At 48.4% G+C, this 9,286-nt stretch overlaps 1 pseudogene; it reads left to right on the top strand.

The window, feature by feature from the left end:
• The first annotated feature begins 2,411 nt into the window (after positions 1-2,411).
• On the top strand, positions 2,412-3,341 carry LOC120859396 (annotated as a pseudogene).
• The last annotated feature ends 5,945 nt before the right edge of the window (positions 3,342-9,286 follow it).

Below are 9,286 nucleotides of genomic sequence, written 5' to 3'. Positions count from 1 at the left end.
CCCAGGTCTCCTGCATTGCAGGCAGACCCTTTACCATCTGAGCCACCAGGAAGCCCATGTATAATTATTACCACCATCTATTCCCAAAACTTCATCATCCCTGCAGACACTTGCTACTCATTAAACAACAGCCCCTCTTCCCCTCAGTCAGTGGTAACCTCTGTTCTACTTTCTGGTTCAATGAATTTGCCTACTCCGAGTAACTTTTATAAGTGGAATCATATACTATTTTTCCACCTGTGCCTGACTTGCTTCGTTAAGCATGTTTTCAAGGTCCATTTGTGCTGTAGCATATATCAAGCATGCTACACATTTCCTTTTCACAGCTGAATACTATTCCTTTGTGATATAGGATGGCGTTTTGCCTATCCACTCATCTACTGATGGACCTGGGGCTGTTTCCACTTACTTGTTACTGTGAACAACACTGCTGTGAATGGCAGTGTGCACAGATGCCATCTGTTTTTAGAAACACAGCTATGCTCGCCTGTTAACATGTTGGCCATGGCTGCCTTCCCAGCTGCGTAAACACATGGAGTTGCAGTTGCATCTGGACCTATGAAACCTAAAATACCACTGTCTATCCCTTTACAGAAAAAGTTTGCTGATCTTTGGTCTATATGATGGGATTTCACTCAGAGAAAATGGGATTAAGCTATAGTGGACTTTTTCTCTTTGAAACAAGGAATGATTTCTGAGATTACCAAATGATGATATTTACTAGCAAAAAGGACACTTGTCAGTGGGTCTTTAAAAACTCCCCAGAAACAAACCAACCAAACTTCTGTTGGTCTAAATCTAAATAATTGCTGTGGTTACTGTATGATTTCATAGTGTATACTTAAAATATTGTCCTTGTTTACCTTTGGCCAATTACCTTCTCTCTTTCTTGACACCTGACTGATCCCTGAACCCTCCCCAACATGCATGGGCAACGTTCTGCTAAGACGGATCCCACCATAGAGGCCTGTGGGTGCATGTCCACCCTCCTCCCTTTGCGGCCCCTGGGAAGCCTTCCTGCTCTTGTACGGACAGGGAAGTCTTCTTGGCCTCAGGCCTGGGCACAGCTTCTTTTTACCTCAGCAGGGCTCAGCTTCTGCCACTAGCTTTGTCCTTGGAGTGTGTGCGTGAGAATAAACCTTCCGTTTTACTCCACTCGAGGAACACCAGCTGTCCAGCCTGGGGGCCCCTCTATCTCCTTCCTCGGGGAGAGGGGAGGTTCCACCTGTAGGAGGTGCCTGTGAGCCTGTGCCTCTGGTGTGAACTCCTGTTTCTCCATGTTTTTCTCCCCCTTGGACAGGACGGCACAGCTAGAGTGGACGGGAGCTGGGGATTTCCCTTCCCAGGTGAGTCCGGCTCTGTGTGACTCTAGCTGGTTGGGCTCTAGTTAACTACCTTCTCAGGAAAGCAGATTTAGGTAAGAAGAACCCAGGGCTCTGGAGTATTTGAAAATGTTTGCTTTCCTCTCCTGGTAACGGAGGCAGAAGGGGATGGATTTCTCTGTGATATCAGCTGAGGCAAATATCACCAGACTCACAGGACTGTGGGACGAGTGGTCCTCCTGGAGATTCTGTCAGACTCCTACACACGGAGTCCCCACCGATCGATCCATCATTATGACGCAGGATTTCCTACGCAGGGCTTCTTCCCGAGGGCGTTCTGCTCAGGAATCTCTGCTCCAGTATGTCTTGATTCCTTCTTTTCTCCTGCCGTCTCTTCCCTAGTGGAGGCAGTGATTCCCCTGTCTCTCACCTCGCTTACTGATCCAAGAATTTCCCGTCTATTCGGTGTTTTCCCTGTTTTTAGGACAGAGAGGTGACTCCCAAGCTCCTCACACGAGTAGCTAGAAAGTGCAGGTCCACAACTGATTTTTTAAGTTATACTGTGTGTGGTAATTCTGATGAAATGTGAGTGTCCAGTGTGAATAACTGACTCTCCTGCAACTGTGTTTAAATTAGTTGTGCGGTCTTAAAGCTCGCCGGCATTGTGCACTTTCCGTTTCTTTCTTGACACACGCTTACAATACGTAGGAATGTCTCTAAGGGGTTAGTGTATCTGCTAATCTGTCTCCTGTCGCATTGTCCTACACTTAGGACAGATTTTGTAACATCTGTTACGCATCACACCATGTTACTGAGCAAGTGATGTGGTTCTTAACTTCATGGACCTTACCTGCTGGTGGAGAATAAGGAGATGCCAAATCAATAGGATTAAATATAATCAGAGTGAAAAGTGTAACCGGTATCATGCCTGTGTGCTCCAGGCTGAGCCCTCCTGTGGGGCATAACCGTGTCTCCCTTCTCAGAAGAGGAGAAAGGAATTCTTTCCCAGCGTTGGTTCTGTGAGACGCCTCCTGATGTCGACACCAGCTCAGGCCCCTTTCCGCTCTGGGCCACTCTGACGTTCTCGCCATGTCTGTTCACAAAGATGCCCTGAGAAACGCAGAGGAGGCAGCTGTGAAAACCGTCTTTCTGTTCCAGGTGGTGGTTGGAGCTCTGGGCAATGCCATCCTTTTCTCCCGCAGCATCTCTCCAGTCTTGCTGGGCCACAAGCAGAGACCCGCACAGATGGTTCTGCCACATTTGGCCCTGGCCAACCTCCTGGTTCTTCTCTCCCCTGGCATTCCCCACATAATGGCAGCTTTTGTGTCAAGGAAGCCCCTGTCCAGCCTCGGGTGTAAGTTTGTGTATTATATACAGAGGGTGGCTCTCAGCACCGCCCTGTGCTCCACCTGCGTCCTGAGCACCTATCAGTCCTTCACTCTCATTCCCAGGAGAGCGGAGTGGGTGATGCTCTGAGGAAGGGCCCCCAAGGTCACTGGTCCTTCCTGCTGCACCTGCTGGGTGCTCAGTCTCTTAATGCACATCCCTGTTCCTCTGAAAGTCACTGGTCTTCAGGACACACACAACTATACTGATTCCCAAGGCAAGGGGTTCTGCTCAGTCTCAGGTACTGTCACAAGCTTTGGCTACTTGTGGTCCCTCTCTGATGCCGTGTTTCTTACCCTCATGGTCTGGTCCAGTGGCTCCATGGTGCTTTTCCTGCACAGACACCGCCAGAGGGTGCAGTATATCCACACCCACACTGGGCACCACAGAAGCCCCCCGGAGACCAGAGCTGCCCACACCATCCTGATGCTGGTGGTCACCTTCATCATTGTTTACATACTGAATTCCACTTTTTCTTTTTATCTCACTGTTCTTGTAGAGTTTCGTCTGTGGTTGATGCAGACTTCTGATGTCTTGGCCTCATGTTTTCCCACTGTTTCCCCCTTTCTGCTGCTCCTGAGGGATCCTAAAACTCCTAGGATCTGGTCTGGAGTCAATAGAAATGATGCTTAATGTGATAAATATCTAGTAGAGGCCTTCAATAATAACTAATTCTCTTCTTTAAGTATTGAGTGGCTATTTTTATTAAAGTATAATCAGTGTGACATTATATACTTCAGGACTTACAACATTATGATTGAATATTTGCATTCATTACAGATGATGAGTTCAATAAGTCTAGTTAACATCTACCCACCTCCACACTGTACTGTACTGATGGAGCTTTTTTCTTGTGGTGAAATCTTTGAAGATTCTCTTAGCACTTTTCGTCATGTGACACAGTATACTTAACTACTGAACCGTGTTGTACATTATATGTCCCTGACTTACTTACTTTATAACTAGAAGTTGGCGCCATTGAAGGCAGCGCTGTGCTACGTTCAGTCACTCAGTCATGTCCAACTCTGCGACCTCATGGGCTGCAGCTCATCAGGCCCCTCTGTCCATGGGGACTCCTCAAGCAAGAATACTGGAGTGGGTTTCCATTTCCTCCTCCAGCGATGGAATATTACATAGCCTTAAAAAAGAATGAAATAATGCCATTTGCAGCATCATGGAGAGACCTCAAGAGCACTCTGCTAATTGAGACTCACTGCACAGAGAAAGAAAAGTACTGTGTGCCAGCTTCTGTGCGTGGAATCTGAAGAAGCTGAACCCAGGAACAGAGAGTGAGATGGTGGTTTCCAGGGGCCGGGAGGTCAAGGGCCAAGGGCCCTGATCTCCAGTTAGAGAATGAGTAAGTTCTGAGGATCTGATGCGCCGCCTGGGGCCGGTCCCCAACAGTGCTGCACTCTACACTTGCCATCTACTAGAAAGTCAGTGAGAGGGTACATCTTCCATGCTGTCACCACCAGCTGTGAGAAAAGTTAATTCTCTGAGGCGACGGAGGTGTCAACCTTCCTATGGTAATAATTTCACAGTATATTCCTGTATCAAAGTACCATGCTATACACCTCACACTCACATACTTTCCATGTCGGTGCTATATCAGCAAAGCTTCCTGAACCAGTCAAGATGCTGGGGCTTCCCCGCTTGCCCAGTGGTTAGGACTTTGCCTTCCATCGCATGGGGCGTGGGTTCCATTCCCGGTTGGGAGCTAAGATCCCACATGCCTCTCGGACAAAAGTGAAAAACATAAGGACTTTAAAAATGGTCTACATTGGGGGTGGGGAACTCTTTTAAAACAAATAAAGGCCCTGTGACATTCTCAGTGCTTCCTGCTGGGGGACACACTGCGCCTGCCTGCCCCAGCCCTGTCACGGGTGCCTAGCAGGTGTCTCCATGTTACACGGACCCTGGGCCTTGCGATCGGTCAGCGAGTTCTTTGCTGGGAGACATCCTGAGACTGTCCTAACATGTGGCTGTTCATTACGACTCACCTCAGCTCCCACCACAATGCCCTCCCGAGTCGAACCATATGCAGTGGTCTCATTTCAGCCTTCAGCGTTTACTGGTAGGAGTCTGTTGAAGGAAGAGATTTCCCTTCACCCATGTGTGTGTGCAATCATTCGTTCTTTCCCTCATTCATTTTCACTCAGGCCAGATAAACTCCTAAAGCAGAGGGGCCCAGCAGCCTCTGAAAGCGTGAGGAGAGACGCGGATGCTGAAGGGCTCTTTGTTTGTTTTTATTTGGAGGATAATTGCTTTACAACGTTGTGGTGGCTTCTGCCATACATCGACAGGAATCGGCCACAGGTTTACACATGTCCCCTCCCTCCCACCTCCCACCCCTTAGGGAGCACTGGGTTGAGCTCCTCACGTCTTACGTCAAACTCCCACTGGCTCTGTTTTACATACATTAATGTGTATGTTTCAATGCTATTCTCTCAAATCATGCTACTCTCGCCTTGCCCCGCTGTGTCCACAAGCCTGTTCTCTCCATCTGCATCTCTATTCCTGCCATCCAGATAGGTCCATCAGTTCCATCTTTCTAGACTCCGTATATATCTGTTAATTTATGATGCTTGTCTCTTTCTGACTCACTTCACTCTGTGTAATAGGCTCTAGGTTCAGCCACTTCACTAGAAGTGACTCAATGTGCTCCTTTTATCGCTGAGTAACATTCCATGACATACACACACACACACACACACACGTATATATACACCACAACCTCTTTATTCATTCACCTCTCGATGGACATACAGGGCTCTTAAAGCTCACTCTGAGTCCAGAGCAGGAGAGGAGAGACGTGTTGAGCAGAGGCTGAAGTGTTCAGAATCCTGGTTGTCAATCAGTTTTCATCCATTGCTTGTCCTGTGTCCTCTGGGGTGGATTACCGCAGCCCACACTGAGCCTCCTGGGGGCCTAGCCAGCACCCAACGAGCATCTGTAGCACTGGGTTGAATTAAGCAAGATGGCAGTTGCTTTCATCCCCAAGTCATGTAGCAAAGGCACCTTGCTTGCTTAAAAAAACAAGCACTTTTCTAACTCAATCTACACAAACGTTTTGATGGCCAACAACTTGTTACTGGGCTTCCCTGGTGGCTCAGTGGTAAAGAACCTGCCTACCAATGCAGGAGACACAGGTTCAATCCCTGGGCCGGGAAGATCCCCTGGAGAAGGAAATGGCAACCCACTCCAGTGTCCTTGCCTGGAAAATCCAATGGACAGAGGGGCTTGATGGGCTACAGTCCATGTGGTCACAAAAGAGTTAAATACAAGTGACCAACTGAACAACAGAAACATGAGTTAGTCATGATTCCTCCAATTAAAAACTGAGCCCTAAGGCTTATCCTGCCCTTCCCCTCTTCTGTGTTTATAAATATTCCACCAACAGTGGGAGACCTGGACCATGTCCACCTCAGTATGTATCATCTTCTCAAAGGTGGCTTAGACGCTTATTAACCCAGTGCCTAACCACCCTGCCGATCTTTTGTCTATATTGTTGGATTAGCTGAAAAGGTCATTCGTGTTTTTCCATACATCTTCCAGAAAAACCCAAATGGACTTTTTAGCCAACCCATAACATAACTGAAGAGAAAAAACTAATACCTTCATGTAAGGAGAATAGCTACTGTGAATAGGAAGATTTTGTTCCAGTTATAGCCATTTGTGCTGCATATAAAAACATTCACCTACTCAGGGTCCAAGATTGCTGGGAGAAATATCAATAACCTTAGATATGCAGACGATACCACCCTTTGCAGAAAGCAAAGAAAAACTAAAGAGCCTCGATCAAAGTGAAAGAGGAGAGTGAAAAGTTGACTTAAAGCTCAGCATTCAGAAAACTAAGATCATGGCATCTGGTCCCATCACTTCATTGGAAATAGATGGGGAAACAGTGGAAACAGGGGCAGACTTTATTTTTGGGGGTTCCAAAATCACTGCAAATGGTGACTTCAGCCATGAAATTAAAAGATGCTTACTCCTTGGAAGGAAAGTTATGACCAACCTAGATAGTATATTGAAAAGCAGAGACATTACTTTGCCAACAAAGGTCCGTCTAGTCAAGGCTATGGTTTTTCCAGTAGTCACGAATGTGAGAGCTGAACTATAAAGAAAGCTGAGCGCTGAAGAATTTATGCTTTTGAACGGTGGTCTTGGAGAAGACTCTTGAGAGTCCCTTGGACTGCAAGGAGATACAACCAGTCCATCCTAAAGGAAATAAGTCCTGAATATTCATTGGAGGACTGATGTTGAAGCTGAAACTCCAATACTTTGGCCATCTGATGCGAAGAACTGACTCGCTGGAAAAGACCCTGATGCTGGGAAAGATTGAAGGCCTGAGGAGAAGGGGATGACAGAGGATGAGATGGTTGGATGGCATCACCGACTCAATGGACATGGGTTTGGGTGGACTCCAGGAGTTGGTGATGGACAGGGAGACCTGGCATGCTGCGATTCATGGGGTCGCAAAGAGTCGGACACGATTGAACGACTGAACTGAACTGAACTGAACAGTGTCCAAGTAAGTTTCCCCCAAAAATTTCTGGTTTGGGGAAGAAGTGGAATCACAGAAGTAAAGTGAGCGCACTATTTGCGCCTTTGCAGTCAATGTGAAGAAGATGCCTACAGTGTGGGCTTTGGGGTCCTGGACCTGAAAAGTGACAGTGGACAGAACCTTGGGAGTGGACAGTTCCTCATCCTACATGGTGCCTTGAGAAGACTCTGAATTAGCCCTAAAAGAAGAATGAAGATGTGAACAGACCCAGTAGGAAGCAAAAGACAGCAAAAAAGAGCAACTTCTCAGTGGAAAGCCGGTCAGAAGCCCACGGGGATGTGTGGTTGGCCCAGGGCCAGGGCGTTTCGGACCATCACAAGGAGTGGGTGTGGGGCAGAAGGAGCACTATATACAAGGAGGTGCTTGAGGCAAATCTCTTTACATACATGTTTATTTTTTAAATTATGAAAGTGTGATGACACATTTACAGGAGACCTGGAAAATACAGAACAAGGTTACATATAGTTCCACTGTATATTACGATTATTTTTAAGTGGATAAATTAAGATTCTTTTATTTGGACTTTCAATGTCAAAAATTAATAGAATGAATATACAAAGAAGTAGAAAGAGTGGATCCAAAGAGCACTGTGAACCAATTCAACATCATTAAGATTTACATAATTTTCACACAGCAACAGGGTACAAATTCGATTCAAGTTTCCATAGACTGTAAACCAGGAGACACTGGAATATATCCTGGCACATAAAACAAGGTGCCAACATTTCATGGTCTAAAGGTACTGACATCATACAGAGTCTGTTCTCTTACCACTTGGAATTATGTTAGAAATCAATGTCAAAAGATACTTGGAAACAAGCCACATGTTTTCTGGGGGAAACTGAGGGCAGGAGGAGAAGAGGGTGAGAGAGGATGAGGTGGAATGGCATCAGCGACTCAACGGGCATGGGCGTGAGCAAATTCCAGGAGGTGGGGAAGGACAGGGATGCCTGCTGTGCTGCAGTCCTGGGGTCGCAGAGAGGCAGAGACGCCTGAGTGACGGACGACAGCACATGTTTTCAAGGGCAGTGTGACACTCACCAGGAGAGATCTTCGGCTGGGCCATCAAAAGCCCCGTGAGGCAGGTCTTTATGGAGCCTCAGCGAGTAGATGTTTTAGTCACGGGCTGCATGGTCTCTGCCACCCCGATTAAGGCCCCCTTTGCAGGCAGACGCTGCCCACAGACAATGTGAAAACAGGCGTGACTGCGTCCCTACGAAGCGCTCGAGTAACTGTCCCCATAAAAGGCATCGTCCTCCCGTGGAGGCCTGGGGGCATTAGGGATCCACAGCATTTTGAGGTGGGAAAGGGCTTCAAAATGGGCTGCTTTCCAGATTAGAAAAAGAGCTCCGGCCATACAGAGCAGGAACCACGGAGCGTGAGGTCGCTGGAGCCAGACTCCGGACCGGACTGGGATGGAGCTCAGAGCTGTGAGGAGATGACGCCGCCCCGAGGAGCATGCCCGGGAGAAAGCGCAGGAAGGAAGTGACTGGGGCACCTTCGCTTGTCCCTTTCATGCCCGAGTATGCCTCCTCAGCGTTGATTTTCCACAGAGGACACAGAAGTGTTTCCACCTGTGGTCTGGCTGTTGCGTTAGGAACTTTAATTGCTTAATCAGCCGAGAAGGGGATGAACAGCACTGGGGATAAAACCGGCTCCTCACAGGACACGCGCCACGCTCTCCGTGCAGACAGCAGGGCCGGCCCAGCCGCTGCGGGGGTGGTGGCGTCTGTGGGGACAGCGGGTCTGGGGGCCCTGCCCCTGTAACTGTAGACTCACCAGCCCCTGGCCCACCCTGGCCGACAGGTCCCTGCCCAGAGCTCTGGGGCCAGGTCCCGGCAGGTGTGCGCTGCCTCGTGTTCAGTCTCAGGGCAGGAAACAGACAGGACCGAGGAAGTCTCGGGGAGAGAACCGTGGAGCTGTGTCTGGGCACCGACCTTGGGCAGGACACGTGCTGAGCCTGCCTCACTCTGCGTGTCCACACCGGGGCTCCGGCTGGACGAGGGGGCGGCTT

Source organism: Oryx dammah, unplaced genomic scaffold (assembly GCF_014754425.2).
Source record: "Oryx dammah isolate SB20612 unplaced genomic scaffold, SCBI_Odam_1.1 HiC_scaffold_780, whole genome shotgun sequence".
Taxonomy (NCBI): Eukaryota; Metazoa; Chordata; class Mammalia; order Artiodactyla; family Bovidae; genus Oryx; species Oryx dammah.
Note: the sequence above shows the minus strand (reverse complement) of the source record. Positions and strands in the feature narration are given on the sequence as shown.